General features: G+C 36.1%; 1 long non-coding RNA gene across 10 annotated transcripts; it reads left to right on the forward strand.

The window, feature by feature from the left end:
- Positions 1 to 4010: 4010 nt before the first annotated feature.
- LOC110889290 lies at positions 4011 to 9428 on the forward strand. Of its 10 annotated transcripts, none has more exons than XR_004860671.1 (13): positions 4017 to 4274; positions 4442 to 4526; positions 4822 to 4894; positions 5344 to 5875; positions 6010 to 6292; positions 6384 to 6423; positions 6514 to 6677; positions 7567 to 7858; positions 8142 to 8196; positions 8299 to 8585; positions 8669 to 8785; positions 8860 to 8949; positions 9234 to 9428. It is a non-coding gene; the product is annotated as an uncharacterized LOC110889290 (long non-coding RNA). The 10 variants fall into 10 exon arrangements; XR_004860676.1 differs by lacking the exon at positions 4442 to 4526 and having other exon boundaries at positions 7567 to 7685; positions 7789 to 7858; positions 8142 to 8229; XR_004860675.1 differs by lacking the exon at positions 4442 to 4526 and having other exon boundaries at positions 7567 to 7685; positions 7789 to 7858.
- Positions 9429 to 20797: the final 11369 nt, after the last annotated feature.

The following is a 20797-nucleotide window of genomic DNA, read 5'->3' on the forward strand; positions in this document are numbered from 1 at the left end:
TTTCAAGAAGTATCAGGGTCAAGCAGAACAGAGATGAAGCAAACAACTACCCATACCAGCTACCATGTTGCTACTATGCCTGGCGTCGCCGGCGCCAATCCTAAATGCCCTTCCACGAGCATCATTTCCAATGTTGTTGTTACGGTTGCGAGGATTTCCATTACTATCATCATTCCCTGGTTGTTGACCTTGATGTTGTCGCGACTGTTGTTTCTGATGTCGTTGCTTGGAATGGTGCGCTACGATCCTTCACTGACAAGTCCACCTTGTCACGTTTCCGTGCCGCGTCCCAAGGTGTACTTATTGAGCTGGCCGTTACGCATTTCCGCACCATTGTCAATTGTCATCGCTTATGGCCCGACTGATTCGTAAGAGCTGGCTCCTATGAGCCGCTGACTAGGGTTAAGGGTTCGATTGGAGTCAATTCGCTGATGCTCGTTGTCGGTGACTAGGGTCGTTCAAATGCTGAAGCCAGTAAGGTACTACGTCTACCCTCTTGACTGAGTAATACACGGTATGTTGAGATAGTGTTGCAGAAGTGATCGCACTTCGGGATTTAAGACGTCAACACGTTAAGTTCCAGTAAGCGAAGAAAGGTGAGAAGGATATAGACCAATCGTTGTCGTTTCAACACCCATCCCGGGGATGTTCGTACAGGCACCTAATGTTCTACACAGTTTGCTAGGCGTTCATATGGGTGTTCAGGTACTACTCGATAGCATCGAGGTTCGAAAGGGGTGCAGGGAGAAGTGAAAAGATCGTGTTCGAGTAGGAGGCAATCATTGCTACGGCTCCTATGAACTGTTGTGTCTCTCATCATACAGATAACGAAACGGAACCCCTTTTTCACTTGTTAAGCCTCACTGGGACTCACATCCACCCCACTATATTATTATGTGTGCACCCACAATAATATTGTGATTTGCATGTTCATCTCAGCTCCTCTTAACTCATGTCAAATGGTTCCCCACACTCGAGTAGATTTCAAAGAGTATCAAGTAGTGTAAGTCATGGAGGTTTAGGGAATTACCACCCTATCAATCACATGATACGAGAAAGTGTACATAAATTCATGTTGGTGTGCTAACGTGCAATCACATGCAATATCGTATGTGGGCTTTCACTAGTTAGGCATACTAGTACGTATAGCGAAACAGGAAACATAAAGTAAGCAAACAAGTAAACACTGGTCCGAGCTATGAGGTCAAAAGTGTTGAGCCTTGCACTTGGAGTGTAGTGTCGTCACGAGTCACGGGTTATAGTCTGGTTTTCTCCAAAAAGATTTACCCCTTTTTAAAACCAAGTTCACTATAACCAATGGCTCTGATACCAATCTGTCACACCCCCAAAATCCACCTGCGGATAACACCCGCTTCGAGGGCGTGACTGACCAGGATCCAGCCACCAATTATACTGAGCATTTAATTAATAGTAGAAATATTTAAAATCCGAAGTAATTAACAACATTAGAGTTTAGATTCGGTAATTAGTTAAACAAAACAGCGGAAGCATAAACCAAAATAGTTTTAAAGACAGTTCATTGATCAAAACAGTTATCCCAACACACGGGTTTGACGAACACTACACTTCCCCAAGTAGCAGCTCCTGAATCATTGGTTACCTGCAAAGCATGCAGTAAGGAGTCAACAATAATGCTGAGTGAGTTCACTAGTTGTCCAGTTTTAATTACCAAAAACTTGTTTCACCGGTTAATTTATCCGTTTATACATGCCCTGGGGAGCTACCCCAAAAGTTAGCGACTAAACTGTTTTTCCAATACCGAACACTAGGTAACCGTTGCGTATCCGCAGGATGCCCCGATGTCAATGTTCTATCATCATTGACGGATTTCTGAGTCTATTAGTTCACGCCCGTCCCAAACCAGGGCACGGTGTGAGGCTGGTAAACACCTAAATAGCGCTATCAACTAATAACCCGCTCGCCTAACCCGGCGACTAATCGGTATTTGTAGTAGGGACTTGAGTGATAGAGTTTCGTTTAGTGCCGTTAGTTGCAATCCGTATAAACAGTAATTAACCAAAAGGTTTCCCAATACCCGGGAAGGAAAAGTAAGTTGTGTTCCCAATAACCAGGGAAAGTATGTAAATGGTATCCCCTTTTACCAGGGGATAGGATTGTTGGTCTCGTGTCCCAAACCACCGGGACGCATGCTTTTAAGTTGTGAACTCACCTTGGGTTGCTCGGTAGGTTTAGGTTACTTGTCAATCACGTTGGTCACCACGTCCTAACATGGTTACCGGTATAGGTCAGGTTCGGTATACAAGTATTCACGTAAAACTTACACATAACTAACATGTATCAAGCATATAAGTAAACAGTGGGTTAATGGGCCGGCCTAAATAATTAAGCAGTCAACAGCAACACATAGTTCATTTAACAGATAGCCCAAGTTAACACAGAATGGCCCAATAACCAGAATGGACAGCCCACTCGCAACCAGCTGGTCTCGAGTCGCAACCAGGTGGTCTCGGCTTGTCACGCTGTGGTTACGAGTCGTAACCGTGGTCTCGAGTCATCATGTTTTGGTTGCGAGTCGCAACGGTGTGATTTCGAGTCGCAATCTCGTGGTTTCGAGTAGTCATGCTGTGGTTGCGAGTCGCAACTACGTGGTCTCGAGTTGTCTTGCCTTGGTTGCGAGTCGCAACGACGCGGTTGCGAGTCGTAAGCTGTCCCTTTCACGTACACGTGATGATGCAGATGCAACAGTCCGAAATTGTACCATGTATTCAGACCCAGATTAGGAAACAACCAATAAGGTTTCACTAACACTTTTCCTAAACTGACCAGCAATGAAAATAGATCAAACTTTGCCATTTTTACATCTTCAAGTCATATTCAAACAAGTTCATCTTATGTTCATCATTTTCTAGGGTTTTCATGCCAACATAAACACACATTTATGAACCGAAAATCACATATTTCTAGCAAGATCATCATGCAAGAACAAGAAACACACATGTTTGTAGCCGAAATCTCATATTTAACAACATCATTTTGCAAGGACAATGAAGCATAGATTGGTTAGCCATGAATACTCTTAGACTACCATTTTCTAACCATTTTTAAACATGTTACCACATATTGTCAAGCTTTACAAACCAACCTAAGAATCATGCATCTTGTTTCTAACCAAACATTTCTAGTTCATTTATCACACATAATTTCTACACACAAAATAGAACACTAACCGGTTTGAGAAGAAGAAGCCGTAAACAAGGAAAAGAACCGAGAAGATGGAGTGTCCGAGTTAGTGGTCTTGACCGAGTCCTTGTCCGGGATTCTTGCTTGAACCGAAAATTGAAAGGGATTGGGGTGTGTTGTTGAGGGTTTCTAGTTGAGAGAAAAATAGTAGAAGTGTGTTTGTGTGTTGTGTATGAAATGAGGGAAAGTGGGGAAAGATGGGGTATATATACCAAGGGATGTTTCGGGTTGGGCTTGGGGTTTCGGCCCAAACCGGTTACGGCCCAAAGGCCCACTCGCAACCGCCCGGTTGCGAGTCATGGTCTCGACTCACGTACATTTATATATAATACGTACATTCAACACACATTAAGCAAATAAAGATCACGTTTCCATTTAATAATATTTATATACACAAAATATTACAAGGTGTTCGTTCAGAAAAACCTCGAGTGTCACAGAAATACCAATTTTTTCCTCAACCACTCTACCACAAAGTGTTTTAGTTGTTAGAGACCAACTAAAGGTTTTACACTTCAAATGAAAGAGATGACAATCTATGTAATTTCAAAAACTAAATTTTGAAATTCCTAACTTTTACTAAACTACAAGGACGATTTATGAATTTAGTCTAATCTATTATATATAATAAATGTGTTAAATTTTACTGATGTGTCAAGCTAAGAGGCCTCTAAATTGTGCATTTTGGCGGGAAAACTTCCGGGTCTTTTTTTTCCTTATATGGGTACAGACGGGATCCGTATTATAACCCGACTATTTAAATGTTCTAATACCCTAAATCTAAATCTGCATCTCATTCAATCTCATTCACGGCCGCTTCTCTTCTCTTTGTGACCTAAATTCTTCACCATTTCTTCTCATCTCTCCCTTGAAATCAATCTACATCAGTTAGATTAAATTTGCATCTCTCTTCTTCACACGCCAAATAAACCCTAACTTGCATCCTCTTCCTCTTCCTCTTCCCTTCGTTCAACTCGAGAAAACATTGTCAATACGCTACATTCAAACTTCACCAACCCCGATCATCTCTAAAGTCTCACCGTTTCATCAATGTAAGTTTTTCTTTTATGATTTTTTGTTTTCGATTTGTAAAATCTTGATTTACCATTCATTTGTTCATCGTTTAGGGTTTTTAAAAAATCACAATCGGAGAAACAAACCAAACTTTTTGATGTTTTCATATTATACGTTGTGAAATCCCGATTTGTATTTCATATAGGTAAGACGAACATCGACGGTGCCGGGATACGATAATATTTAGGGCTGGCCAATATGATAAAATTTAAATCAAAGTGATTACTGAGGTTCAAGATTTGGTTTCAATTTTTAGTTGTTCTTTTGTTAAAAACAGTTATTATTCATTGTGTTTCAAAGTGATTATTCAATTTTTGTATGTTTCAGATTTTTTAGTTTTTCTTTTGTTTCAAATTTGTAACGTCTCTTCCAAGTACGCATTTTTTCAGTTTTGCTAGGTTATTTGCTAGGTTGCTTATTCAGAATTTTGGTTTGTTTTATTCAGAATTGCCGGCAACAAAAGCTTGATCTTGCCGGTTATTTGCTAGGTTGCTTATTCAGAATTTTGGTTTGTTTTATTTTTAGGTGCAATGAAAGTGTATATGAAGTAATTACAGATGATAATCGTGAGAGGACCATGATCTTTATAAGGAACAAAGTGAGAAAACAACCCTTGAATTAATAAATACATTTTTGATGCGTTATACCAAGTTAAACAATGAGCTTGGAGCTCTCATTGTTGGATAAATGACTCTTTAGTCCAAAGTAAAATATTTTTCAAGTTTCATGCATAAAAATATAATTTGGGCAACTTTTGACCTGTTTTGTTTTAAGCTATCCTTTTTTTAAATTACAACTTAGAGGTAAAAGTTAATCCTACTTCATACATAAATCTTCGTTGGCATCCAAGGTGGTTGAACTTGCAATTTCAATACAAGTTTTATGAGAATACTCCAACAATGTTCAGATTAACATATTTCAATGGTTGTTGAAGCTCTAATGCCTTTTTCTTTGATAATCATGAATCAATTAGTGTAATTAGTGTATATTTGTTTATTGTTGAAAGAAAATCTAATGATTTAAATGTCTAATCTTTTTGAAAAACAGGAAAATTTGAATGTTTTGATCGAGACCAAAGGTGGGAAGAAGTCTACCATTAGTAATTCCTTTTATGAAGCTCCATTGTTGGTGTTAATTTCTGTTTAAAACCATGGCTGAAATTACGTTTTTCGAGCCCAACATCTTCACTGACCCTGAAGGTCAAGGTCTCCAGGCTTTACCAAAGCCCAAGTGGATGAGATCTTGAACCCTGCTGAATGCACAATTGTCTCTTCATTGTCGAATGAGCATGTAGACTCTTATGTTCTATCCGAACCGAGTCGGTTTGTGTTCCCTTACAAAATCGTTATCAAAACTTGTGTAACCACTAGACTGCTGCTCTCGATATCGGCTATTCTCAAGCTGGTGGAATCGATTTCGCTTATTGTCCAGTCAACAAGATACACACGCGGTTGCTTTATCTTTCCCAGTGCTCAATCGTACCCTCACCGCAGCTTCACCGAAGAAGTTTCAGTGCTGGATGGTCATTTTGAAAAGCATGGTTTAGCCAGCAAAGAGTGATGTAATTTCAGTTTTTTAGGTATGATTTACTTATGTAAGAGTTTGATGGTATTCGATTGGGTAATTAAATGTGTTTTAAAAACTGTATATCCAGTTTCAAGTGTTAATGATTTAGGCTTATTGCTCCATATGACATATGTGTGGGTTTTGTAGGTAATGGCAAAGGTGCTGCAACTTCTTAATATGTTATGCGAATTGCACCATATGTTCAGGTAGATCTTTTCCAAATAATGTTTAATCAATTTCGATCTGTCTCAAGTAGTAATTTATTTATTTTTTGTATGATTATTAATTAAACAAATGTTACATTATATGCTATAAATCTTATATATCCCGTTAAACCCCTCAAATTGTCACAAATCATCGATTCAAGAAGCAAAAACTCATATCCAATGGGCTCCAAGCGACTTGACTTCGGTGACGGCGCTAGCCCCGGGTTCGTATTCACTTTCATTTTTTTTTTTTCTTTTTTCTTTTTAAATTGATTGATGGTATTAACTTGAAATTTGTTCATTGAATTGTTACAGGAAGATTTTATCGGTGGTTTAGCGAAGGATACTACCATAGGTTAGTGTTTAATTGCATGTGTTTCTGTAATTACGAAAGTGCCATTGTTTGTATTATTGTATCTGATTTGATGTGTTTAATTGGGTATAGATACATTTGTTAAGTACTTTGGAAAGTATGGAGACCTTACGGACTCGGTTATTATAAATGATCGACAGACCGGTCGGCTGAGGGGCTTCTGGTTTGTTACGTATGCGGATCCTTCGGTTGTTGACATTGTTATTGCTGAGACACATGTTATTAATGGGAAACAAGTAAGTGAATTTTTGTTTTTAGGTTATTTTGGTTATGAATGAGGATTTTGACTGTAACTTTATCGATATGTATTGCATGTTGCATTAGCAAAGTTGAATGCAATTGTACTTATGTTAACTGAATACATGTTATGCGGTACGACATTGATTAAAACCTAAGATATAGGCTGAATAAAAGGTGTCATTATGAAAATATGCGCTCAGGAAAACGCCCCAGGGGAAAAGGTGTGCATCATGTAGTTCTGGGTCAGAATTGGTCAACATTAGGGTTTACTTGATAAGTAGGAGGTTTATATGTAAAAGCCACCGAAGTGATTAAGGAACTATGAAAGGTTTACTTGATAAGTACTAAGTAGGCTGATGTGTAAAACAAATGAGAGAGACGCAACTACTGGTTGTAAATAAAGTGTATATGGTTGTACATAGACAAGCGTCCCACGTACATGATGCGCCTCAGAGTTCATTGCGCTTTAAAACTTAAAAGGTGTAATATTAAGATTGTTTTTGCTGAGAAACATCATGGTGTTGAATTCGCTATATTGGTTGCTTATAGTTTAGTCAATTTGGCCTGTAATCATGTGTAAAGTACCAAATGGACTTTTTAAACCAATGTGTTTTTAAAACATAAAAGGTGTAACCTTTAGATTATTTTTTGCTGAGAAACATCCCGGTGTTGAATTTGCTATATTGGTTGTTGATAATTTAGTCAATTTGGCCTATAATTATATGTAAAGTACCAAAATTTGGTTGAATGGACTCATGCAATATGAAAACGTCAAGCCAATTAGTGACGCAAATAATGCATATATCAATATGATGCAAAATAGCATTAATGTAGGTTTTAATTTGTTATTATTTTTTTATAACTATTTTTTTCTTGACGATGTAGGTTGAAGAAGATAATAAAATGAATGAATGTTTCAAGAAGGGCAAGAAAAGATGATAAAACATGGTTTGTGGACATTCCATTCATCTGGATTGCTACAGGAAGTTGATTGACCAGGATTAGTTATTTCACAATCCTTTTATGGATTTTCACTTTTTCTAAAATGGTTTATTTTCTATGGGTGCAGAATTGTAGTTTATGGATGCTAATTTCTTCGTCTTCCAGATACCAGTGTCCCATATGCTCAAGATCGGTGTCTAATACGTCCAAAATATGGCAAAGGTTAGACCAAGAGGTATGTAATTGCTTATGGCAACTCGCAAATTGATTTCATTAACAATTGCTAGATGTTTTTGAAGCATTTTCTACCTATTATTACACTTTCGGGAAAAAGTTGTTTTAGAATGCATGGTTGATATATCGGAATAAAAACAAATCTTGTGTAAAATCTTTGAGTTTTTATCTTTACATTATGATGGTCATTGTTTAAGTTTTCATAAGTTATAATAGTCAAATTTTCATAATACATGCTCCACACCATTTTTATAAGTTTTGACTTTTTAATATTTATTTCCAAGGGCGTGAGGCGGAAGAGGTTGAGCCCATACTAGATGCATTGCCGAATCTAGAACAGTAAGTTATCACCATAAGAATTAATTGCCGATGGTAAGTTATATTTGTTTCCTATTGTATTTTTATACTTTTTTTTTTTTTGAATATTTTACTAAATTATAGGTACATATACCGCTCTTCAGCCGGTGTTTACCTTAAATCCGATATTTTACCACATCGTGAGGTTCGTTTTTTGAACATTTTTTAAACAACCTTTTACTGGGAAGCTCAAGACCGAGGACTTACTACAGTCAAAGGGTGTCAACTACACTTCTATAAGGCCCGTTTATATTTACGACCCGTTGAACTACAACCATATCGAAGAGTGACTTTTCCATAGGTTGAAAGCGGGCCGACTCATCCCCATTCCCAACTCAGGTTTGCAAGTAACCCAACTCGGTCACGTAAAGGTTAGTAAAAGTGTAAAACTAATAAGTATTTTGTAACTTCAAAAGTCAAACGGTCTTGATGTGTCAAAGTTGACCAAATGGAGGATTTGGCTACAGCTTTTATAAAAGTTTTGGGGAATGAAAAAGCAAGCAAACAAGTGTACAACATTTTAGGAGATAGATATGTTACTTTCGATGGATTAGCAAGAGCTTGTGCTAAGGTAAATTTCGTTATAATTTTTGAAGTTTTAATCGAAAAATTTATAACAAGATATTTTACGATTTAATCTTGCAGGCTGGTGGATTCCCTGAGCCCAAGATCATTCACTATAATCCCAAGGAGTTCCATTACGGTAAAAAGAAAGCATTTCCATTCCAGAACCAGGTAAACACCAATTCATATATACGTGCGGAAAGTCAATCTTGTGTTTGACTTTTGTTATAGATATAAACATTGTTCGAACCTAATCATTTATTGGCAAGTTCTAAAATTTGAAACACGATAATCATGAGCTAAAAAAGTATCAATTTTTATGAAAAAAAGGATGCAATTTGTTTTTGTTGTTTTACAGCAAGTATCAAGCTTAATCATCCTTTGATCGGTTAGGTTTTCAACTTGATCTATGTTAAGTTTTTGATTCAGCTAAGATTTCGTATTTTATTATGCAGATATGCAATGATAAAGATCAAGCAAATTCATGGTTTCGTGGCTTAAAACTGTACTTTACTCGCTTTGTTGTTTTAAAATTAAGGAATTTTGGCTTGAGTTGTAGTCATAGTTTAATAAATTTTGGCCTTATTGAGTTTTTAAACTATAATTTGTTTAACCAAGTGATATTAAGCCTATAATAATTGTTTTTGTTATGTTTCATGTTGACATATATGTGTGTTATTTGTAGTGGGGATGGATTCTCATAGGTATGTTTACATTTGAAATAATCAACAGGGTGTAGACGGTATGTTTACATTTGAAATAATCAATAGGGTGTAGACGGTCTGTATGTATATAGTGTGTTCCGCTACTTCATTTGGTTTGACCTTTTTTTTTACTTTTTAAAAAGATATCTTGCTATTCTTTGTGACCGATTAGGTAATAAAATACCCACTTCAAAATTACAGCTTTTAATTTATTTAAAGAACACCTTATTAGTTAAATTGTTATGTAAACCAAATTAATACCTTACTCATTTCTAAATAAAGTATACATTAAACTAATACTTCATCCGTTTTATTTTTTTTTGTTTTTATTTTTGAAGACTACCTGCTTTCTAAAGAAAATTTTACTATTCTCAATCCTACACATTTAAAAAAAATTACATTCATTCTTTACATCATTTTAATGGCCAACCCATGAGTATTCACGGGTAATAACCTATATTATTATATACGATTAACATTGAATCATTGTATATATGTCTTCACAATTTTTTTTATAAAAAAACCCTTTTAATAAAATTAATAAAATATTAATATCCGTAAAATATAGCAACCCGTGGGTACCACGGGGAATAACCAAGTTACTATTAATAAAATGCCAAGACATTGTGATTATTACAATACTAAGTGGTTTATGTGTTTGTCGGAAAAAAGAAATTGACTCAACTCCAAGCATAAAGACATTTTCGTAAGAGTAGAACTTTTAATACGGTGATACTTTTTCAAAGAAATTTATGACGGTATCATGCAGGAGGACATCATGGCTTTGCAGGAGATTCTGGCTTTGCAGGACAATCGGGCTTTGCAGGACAATCGGGTTTTCCACACGGACATCCACCGGGACATGATGGAGCGCATGGACATCCGCCGGGACATCCGCCAGGACATCCACCGGGACATCCTCCGGGACATCCTCCGGGACATCCTCCGGGACATCCTCCGGGACATCCTCCAGGACATCCACCGGGGCATCCTCCTGGACATCCACCCGGACATCCGCCAGGACATGATGGAGCGCATGGACATCCGCCGGGACATCCGCCAGGACATCCTCCGGGACATCCGCCGGGACATCCTCCAGGACATCCACCGGGGCATCCTCCTGGACATCCGCCGGGACATCCGCCAGGACATGATGGACCGCATGGACATCCGCCGGGACATCCGCCAGGACATGATGGACCGCATGGACATCCGCCAGGCGGAGGCGGACATCCGCGGAGACTTCCTTTATCATCTTCAACTATATGCTTTGTTGCTCTAACCCAACTAACTTGAGCCACTAGTGTTGCTATGAGGATGAAGATTCCCAAATTCTTGTTAGCCATTTTGGTACAATTCATTCTAGGATACAACTTCAACTTTCAATTTATACAGAAAGGAAGTATGCTACAAATCCTCTACACCATAATAATTGATGGACAAGATAGTTTCATGCCTAACTATATATATATTGTTGACGAATGATAATTAATAGTGATTTTAATTTTATAATAATATATAGTTTTTTTTCAATATTTTATTACTTTTTTGTTTTTAATATTTTTTTCTCTTCATAATCATAATTTCCTTTATTAATTAATTTAATTATAATGATTTTTTTTATAAATGGTTTATTTATATATTACGATTATTCAAAATATGGCTATCTTGTAATTTTGTTTAAGAAAGAATTTTGTCTAGTTGTTTTTCTCTAATGTCGACATAAACTATCTATCGTTAAAAGTGAATGATTATATTTTTGAACTTGTATATCTATAGGAGGTGTTTATTATACAATCGGTTTTAAGCGGAGAATTTTTATACTGAATAAACATGATTGATTTGCTTTAAATGAATGAATAAGACGACTATGTAACCGATAATCGTAATCAAGTCAATCAAAAACAAATTAACCTTGATAGTTTTCGTATCCTATCAACAAGGAACGTATGGTCAGTATTGTTTCATTTGATTATGAAAACTAGCTTACAACCCCGTGTATTACACGGGTTAAATGACGAAAAAATGTAAATGATAAACTTGTATATAATCCTTATTAATGAAATGACTTATTTAAATAAAATAGTTAAACAAAAGAACAGTTATATTTTCGCTATTCAAAATAATTTTCTAAATTTTCACTTCTCTTTTGAGATACTACAATCCATTTTATTTTATGTCTTAAAAAGAAGTAACACTAAAAAATTAAAAAATAATAATAATCATAAAATTGTAAGTATTTTTAAAAATAATTATAAGTTATTAGGTTATGGTAAATGAATTGTAATTAAATTCTACTATGTATATTACTGATATAAAAAATTCTTTGATATAAATATTATTTTTAGATATATGGATCATGAGACAATATATGAATATCATCATTGTATAGAAAATATTACATTTAAAAATCATACTAAAAATAAAGTACACGTTTAAAAAAATAGGACTAAAGTTTTTTAAACTATAAATTTGAGCGTCTACAATAACTTTTTAATTAGTAGTCGACATTTAAATATTCAAATTAAAATTTTTATAATATTATATAATGTCTTTATTTAGCATGATGATAATGTTTTTAGTTACGTAATATGATTGAAACTAAGTTTAATATTTAAAACTCAATGTTATTAGGAAGTTGGACCATTTTTTAAGATGAAAACATATTGATATTAACATAAATTTAAAATTGGAATAAAATATTGAACACGTGTATTACACGGTTTAAGTAAATATAATGTTATATACTTAATAACAAAACAAAATATGTCTTTTAAAAACCATTTAGTGTTCGTTTTAAAGATAATTTGGTACTTTATTTAGTTAACCCGCTTGTAATTTTAGTCTTCTAAGTTATATACTATAAGTACTTGTACATGTGATTTGATACTTTATTACATTTCTACAAGTTGTGAGAACTTAGAGAACTCGGTCTTACAAAAAGTTTTTTGAATTTTTTACAGGGGGTGTGAATGAGCGGTTAGAGACTCATGACGTTAAACTTTTTGATTTTAGATTCAAGTGGTTAAAACCACTAAAACATAGGGACTCAAAAAGTAATTTACTATTAATTAAATTTGAAATTATACGTTTGATCTCTAACTATATTAAATAATATTATACTTATTATATTATTTGATACATTTATATTTGTTATAGATAATTATTAATTAAATTTGAATTTATACGTTTATCTTTAACTATATTAATTAATATTATATTATATTTTGTGTATAAAAATTAATATGTAATATTATTATCAAAAGGAGGAGGCACCAGAGAGTGACACGTGTACAAAAAGATTTTTTTTTATTAGTATAGGAAGATTAAAATAAGAATATTTGAATTAAACTAATGCTAACCTATATTGTGAAAATTACATGGTCTGTTGAAGACCCTATAACTTTTGATTCCCAGCCTGCCATTGCGTCATTAAATCCAAGTTTGGATAGTTCAGCCCATTAACAGTTTATAGTTGGACCAATAGACCATGTATTCATTGTACAATGAGTTTCTTGCGGCCCATTAAAGTAAGTGAATACGCATACGCCTTATATATTCAAGTATTCAACCAATTGCATCTTTTTCCCATGTTTTCAAGTTAACCCTAATGTGCTAGTGGTGGAGTGGTAAGGGGAGACATGTGTTCCAAGTGACCTAGGTTCAATCCCCCCCCCAACATGTTGAAAATAATGTAACTTTCATTCATATACTATGTCGTTGATATATTGGGATCATGTTGTCATTGGACTTTGTTATTGGCAGATGGGCTTGTAGTGTTGGGCCTTATGTCGAGTTGGGCCTGTTGGATTTTTGGCTTATGTTGACTGGGTTGATTGTTATTATCAGATCATATTGGTTGTTTGTTATAACAATCTAATGTTGTTGTAAGTTGTTATATACAGATGTAAGTCTGAGGGCCTGGATGAAACATTTGAGGGTTTAAAGTGTAACTTTTTGTTAAGACGGTGCAATTGTTGATATCATCAGGGTGCTGGATGTAATTTCCAATTAGCTGGGTGTTAAAGACTCCATAAGGGTTTCGAGTCTCTTTCTTTTTTGTGAGGGCTTCATTTCCATTCCATTCAAGTTCTGATCTGATGTAGATCAGTTGTGGGACTTGTTTAGCTGATGGTCCGATTGTGGCTTCAACACCGTAGAAGGGTTGAAGGTCTTGTTGATTTATTTTTTTGTATTGTTGAAGATTGTGTGAATCTTCATATTTTTGGTCTTTCTATATCCTTTTGTTAACCAGTCTAGTATGGTCTGGTTATTGTTGATCCTGTGTTGGATCTTGGTATTTGATATTTCTTTCTATGATCAACAGATATTTTATCTGTTGATCCTGTATTTTGTATATGTTGTTTTAGATCTTACATAAGTAAGATCTAGGGTTTGGGGGGCGTTTTTGGTTTGGGTGAATCAATAAAAGTTTTGGTCACGTTTTGTCGTTATTTCTGTTATTTCCGTTTGATCTTCAGTAGTTGTTTATAGATCTGTACCATTTTTTACATGGTATCAGAGCTTTATGCTCAGACCTGTGTGTGTTTTTCCGCTGTGGGTTGTTCTTCGGTTCTGTTTTGAGTCGAAGTTCTTTAGATTTGGTAACTCTGCTCTTGTAATCTTCTGATCCGTTCATGAAATCCTTTCATTTGCCCTAATTCTTCTTCAATCCCGTGGTTTTCGTTCTTTCATTATCCATTTAGGGTTGTTTGTTGATGAATTTTGGAATTGTTGGAGATTTAGTGAAGTTTTATGAATCTAGATAGGTTTACGTTAAATTGTGGAGGAATCAGGGTTTGTGGAATGAGATTAGGATTTCTGATGAATGAATTTTGCGACTGAAGAGTTCTCGGAGGTTGTTGGGCGCATTGAGTTACAGCAAAATCAGTTGAAAAAGATGACAAGCATTGCTGAATCTTGAAAGATTTAGATCTGTTAGTTGTATGTAACCTCCGGTTGCAGGATTTTTGGTGGAAAGAGTATATGTTTGGCGAACAGTCAAATTCGTGTTCGGTTCATCGGGTTAAGTCTTCTCTGACTTGCTATGTCTTGGGTTTTTCATCGTTTTTCATCAGGTCCTTGGGGAAGGAGTATCGCCTTCAGCTGCCACCGATCTATTTGCAAGGTAGAGCAGTCTAATGTTGCCGTGAAAGAACATTTCGGCATGTTGACTTGGTGACGTATTCCAACTGGAACCCTAAGTCAAGGGATCTGGTACTATTTCGATTGGGCTTCTTGAAGACATCAGAACTCTAAGTGAAAGTTCCTGATGTTCTCAGTCTTAATAATTGTCTATAACTCAATGTAAGGTTCCCGAACTTTTATCACTATTGGAGTTCTGTAAGTTTTCTTTATCCTATCTCTTTTATTTTTAGTCATGTTTATTGCTGCGGCTTGACATGTATTGGCCGAGTTAGGGGAACCGGCGCTTGATTACAGCGAGAGCCACACCCTGTCTATTTGTGATTTTTTTTTGTGTGTGCATTTGTTTTTTTGGTTAACAACGATCTCTTACTAAAACTTCAAGGTAATCTGTGTTAGTTTTACTGGTTAGACCTGTTTAGGTTTTTTTAATATCTAGTGAAAATTGTTGGTTTCTCATACTGGACATGGGTTAAAATTTTATGATCAGATCTTTATTACGTTTCACAACCTCTAAATATAGTGTAAAAGAAATTGTTATGGAAGAGGTGTTGTAAAAGAATCTTGCGAAAATTTTGAAATTGTATACTTGTTTTTTATAAGTGGTTATAAGTGATAGTTTTTTTTTTTTAATATAGGCTCTAATCAAGTTTGTTAAATGCGCTGTTTATTGTGTTTCATTGTTAACTGTTGTTAATGACTGTCGGCTAGTGATTCCTTTAAAATTAGTTGTTAGCTATGTGAACCGAGATTGTAATGTCATCTTGCTTGTGTTGGTGTGTTTTTTCAAAGGATCATAGGTTTTATCTTAATGGTGATATATATTTGGTTGTCTAAGTTTGTTGATTCCCCCAGGTATTGTTAATAAAGTTGTCCAAAATATTTTTTCTTCACATAATCACTTTTTCTATCTAATTCATTGGACAACTAGAGTTTTCTCTAATTCTTGTATTGTAGCCGCTCTCTCATTCGTTCAAGGATTTGAACATTAGTTGTTCGTTTATCTGTTAGATAGTGTATTAGAGTATATAGATCATCATGTTTATAATCTAATAGATTAGTTGCGTGTGGTTTGTGTGGATCTTGTTTGATGTTTTTTGTGTGTTCATATGTTTTTGCATATTTTTTCGTTGTCTTGATGAGAAAATTGTTTGTACAAGCTGTGTTCTTGTGTTTAGATTAGTTGTTTGTTTTCTTCTTCTCGTCTGTTCTGTTTTGTTTTTTTAAGTGGTTGCAGGTATAGATCTTGTAAGATCTGTTTGGATATTGTCTGGTTGGTGTTTGGATATTTCAAGATCTGTAAGATCTTTTAACATCAGTTTGATATTGAAGAAGGAGGTTTTCTGTCGATTGCTTATTGAAGGCCTGTGTTGGTCTCTAAAACCCTTGAAGGTTTTAGGGTAAACCAACCAAGTATATTTTGTTGTGGCTTGGTCAGTTATTTGTAGTTCTTGAAAACTACAGTTCTGATCTCTGTTGGTATTATACGCACCCTTTGTAAGACCTTTCCTCTCTTATCTCTGTCTTAAGTTTTTGTTGTTGTTGGTTAGTTGAAGTCGGGATAGTGAGAACCGGCATTGTTGATTGTTTGTTATAGTTGATTACTTGACTATTCTGTGTCTTAGATTATGGCTCCTGTATTAAAACCTGTCCAGGCACTATAAGTGATGAACCTGGAATCTGGAAACTGATACATTTTCGCCCTAGAGTTTTACATCTAGTTTTTATACATCAGTTGTTGGGATTGAACCCTATCAGAGGAACATATAATGTAAAGCCAAAACCTGATCACAACAATGGATTCACAATAAGCAGAAGTTTACTCTAAAACTCTCCCCTTGACAGTGGTTATCTAACAACTGATGGATCTTAAGTGCTGCTCAACTACAACAACTGACAAACCAAACTCTGATGATTATCCAACGACTGCTGAAGACAAACACTGATGCTCTATCTACTGTTGTTTCCTAAGTACTGCTGAAGACTCAAGCACTGCTCTCTCAAAGACTGATCACCTTTGAAGAATGCACTGAAGATTCAACATCTGTGCTCAGGCTACAACAGTGGAACGTGAAGCAGTAGTTTTCCTTAGCTTTGCATTTTACTACTTATCAGATGTTACATGTCAGTAGTTTTTATAGAACAGTGTTTATAGTTTGTTAGGTCATTAGATGTCACTATCATGGTGACGTTAGCTGAAGCTCATCAGTAGTTTGGTTTGCCTATAAATATGACAGTATTCTGTACTGTTATACTTGATTCGTTTTGAGTGAGTTCTCCTCCTCAATTCAATCATTTCATCTTGTGCAACCAACTCTGGAGTATCAGGCTGAGGGGGAGTTTAGTCTGTAAGCTTGCTGTAATCATTTGCTTTTTATGTAAATCATTTGACTTAATGTGAAGCAATTGTTTATCAAACTATATTCTCCTTTGATTGTGTTTACAAAGTTTGCTACTCATTTCCGCTGCACTTATTATTCGTTTTATGCAAACAAACACAATCATGACGGCCCCAGATCCCAACAATTGGTATCAGAGCTTGGACAGTCAAATTCGATCTAACAATCAATTTGACATAACTGTTCAGCTCAAAAGTTATTGATACTAAAGGATTGGTTGTATTCAGTTGAAAAATGTAACACCTCGAAATTTTGTGTCCAATAATGTGTTAACACGTGTCATGAGTTTACACGTGGCATTAAATATTAAATAAAGGACTAAAGTTGACAAACCTTGAAATTATGTAAATTCGAGAGTTATAAATGTCAACAAAGGGTAAATATACTGTATAGTACCCCTAAACGATGCTCGTACCTTCAAAAGAATAAATCATGGATCGTACGGAGCGAAACGCGGAAGAAAGTGAGAGATTACAAGCTACAAGGGTTAACTGTGTCAACATGTTTAATTATACCTCTGAGTGACCCTTTGACGAACCCGAGGCTTTGTAACAGTAAAATATACTCACTAGAATATACTATATAAATTTCGCGAAGTTCCGTTTTAAAACGAGAAAGTTATGATCAAATTCGTACGAGAGGGGTTAAAGCGTCAACAATGAAAGCTAAGGCTTTTCGGATAGTAATTAAACTAACCGGGGACTTAATAATGCGAGTAAAGGTCACGAGGCCCTTAATGGTAAATAATCGAGGGCCAAATCGCAAAGTTACCCCTTCGAAACCGAAAGGTCAGGTTAATGATCACAAAAGATTTGAAAATCTTGGAAATCAGGCCTCAGGCGGCCCGCCTGAGTGAAATAAGCAAGTTAATGCGGGCCGCGAGCCACCTGTGGATACGTTTCCTGACATGAAGATTCAGGCGGCCCGCGTGCATGTAGCCTGAATCTAATGCGGGCCGCGTACAAGTCCCAGATGCAGAATTCTTGGACAGACTTGCTGTTTGAAGTTGTGAACGATCATTTGAGCAATAAATGAAGCATGGGCGCCCTCTACATTCCCCCTAGCACCCAGGGCCACCTGCTGAACATCCATGATGCCTTGTATGGTTGATGTGTAATGATTTTATGCATGAAATGTTACTATAAAAGGCCATACATTGTGCACAAGTAAATCACACCTCAAATCTGCATTCTAAACCATCTCTAGAGCTCTCAAGCACTCTTCTAACATTCTAAGTCGTGCACCAAGCTTCTATAAGTTGCCTAACCCTTTGTGGTTTCGTTTTTCCATAGTTTTAGCCTAAAAGTCAATCCGTCGTAATTAACGATTGACTTTGCGATAAATCACGAATGGTCCAGTGGTTTGTCGAATCAAAGATAGTTATATGATGGTAATCATGTGGGCATTAAACCCCTAAAAGGGCACCCTCTGATTCCCACTCTAACTAGTTCAAATATCGAGTCAAACGTGCTTAGAAAAAGTCAACAGAAATGTCATTTTGCGATTTCTTGCATAATCTGTAATGTAGATGATATGTAACCTGTTTGAACACTCATAAAACATGATAATAAGTATATAAACTAATCTAAGCTTGTTTGATCCGACCATTTTCCGTTTAGACCCGGTTCGGAGCCGAAAGTCGCAAAAGTTTGACTTTTGCATTGACTTCAGTTCTGACCCGTTAAAGTCTGTTTTAGATATGCCTTAGGACTCTCTTAGGACCAGGTTACATGATGGTATAACCCTCTGTGACCGGTTCGTTGTTTGTCCGAGTCTTTTACACATTTCCGTTAAATGCTTAAAAGTTGACCATAACGCCCTTTTTAAATTAAAACGAGAAAATATAGGACATGTGAAAGGATCATAACCTTGGTTACTGATTTCTAAGCATGTCCCTAAAATTTCACGTCAATCCGAGGTCCAGAATATGAGTTATGCTAAACAGCGCAAATTGCGAAACTTTAGTAATTAAATAGCGCAATTAGCATAACGCCTATCTAAACCCGGATTTCGACACCAAACCTTTTACTCACTGATGTAAAATAATATTTTGGGATTTTTAAAGATTTTTAATTATTTTTAACCTGCCCATAACCTGCGGTTATGGCAACGGTTCGGTAAATACCGGATATACCCTTTTCGACCATAACTTGAGTTCTACAAGGTCTTTTGACCCGATTCCAGTTGCCACTGATTTTAATTAATAAATAAAGTATTTTAGACCTTATAAACTGTTCGGGAAACTCAGATTTCCTGTAGAACTCATAAACCTCTTTCATAATCTTTAAAAAGACCGAAATACCCCTACGGGACATAATATCAACTTAAACTCGTTACGGGCATTATGGAAGGTATCCTATTGATACCACAACCTCTTTAAAGCATGTTGACTTAGGAAAACAGTGTAGGACTCTTACTGTTAGGACCGGTTTGACTCCGAAACGATTGCGTAATCGAACGTGTGACGTGCGGAATCCGTACACGAACGTGAGCTAACACACGAGACGTAATCTAAACTGTGATTCTATTAATAAATCTGAAAACGTACAGCACCTGAATCACAAACAATGAACTTTCTCTCTCTAGTTTCTCTCTCTAACCTCTAGCTCTCCAACTCATGGCTTTCAAGCCTTTCGATTAGCAAATCCACCTTTAAATCATCAGGCTTGATTGTATTCTTCAGCATTAGAGCAAAGTATTGCCAATCTTGATCTTTGGGCAATGCATCAAACAATTTATCCACCATCTCCTCTTCAGACAATTTGATTTCATATCTAGCTAGCTCCATTTTCAGACCGTAACTATACTTTGAAACTGACCGGTCTAAGCTACGGCTAAATTAAAGACCCGTTAGGATTCTAATAGGTTAAATTAAACCTTCGTTCCAGATTAGGGGACCAGTAAAAGCTATCTGCAATTTATTTCAATTAAGGAATTATACTTGCAAAGGTAAATACTTTTAACTTATTTTCCGTTATACGTGCTTGGGTTACGGTATTTAAAATACCGCTTGGTCGGGCAATTGACCCCAACTCATTAGTAGTTGGGTATTATCAATGTGACCCGTTTAAAAACTTGTTTTGTTGGCTTTACGCCTTTGGGGGCTTAATGACCATGTCCCGGATATCCTTGGCATCATTTTACGAAATGGCCACGACCTTGACATCCCGGTGTAGGCGTACACCCGGCATTATGTCCATGACTATAAAAGTGTAGCCGTTGGTTACCCGCCACGGTTTTATGCTATGTGGCGTGTCTATTAAACTTTAACCCGGCACGACCCGGGCGACCGAACGCATAGTAACATGTAATTCTTTACAAGATTTGATTATAAATTATCCCAAGTTATAAAGAGTTTGTGCCTTGAGCATTTAAACCAATTTTATTAAACATTTTACAAAAGTGTCAGTTGAATGTATTTACCAGTGTAAACTGACGTATTTTCCCCAAAAAGACTAAATGCAGGTACTATGCGTAATTGGCTGGGATTTCTCCTTAGCATCATTAGAAGTCTCGCAAGCTTAAGATGCCTGAAGTCTGTTGAACAATACTTTATTATTATTTGATCCCCTGTGGATTTCATTTCAACAATGGTGATACTTTGATATTACACTTAACGTTGAAATATATATTTATCTTTATGCTTCCGCTGTGCATTCATATATTGTGTGGTTTGACTATATTGTTGCCAACTACGTCACAGTAATCCCCCACCGGGCCCACCGGTGAGACACGTGGAAATCGGGGTGTGACAGGTTGGTATCAGAGCCA

This window comes from Helianthus annuus, chromosome 6 (assembly GCF_002127325.2).
Source record: "Helianthus annuus cultivar XRQ/B chromosome 6, HanXRQr2.0-SUNRISE, whole genome shotgun sequence".
Taxonomy (NCBI): Eukaryota; Viridiplantae; Streptophyta; class Magnoliopsida; order Asterales; family Asteraceae; genus Helianthus; species Helianthus annuus.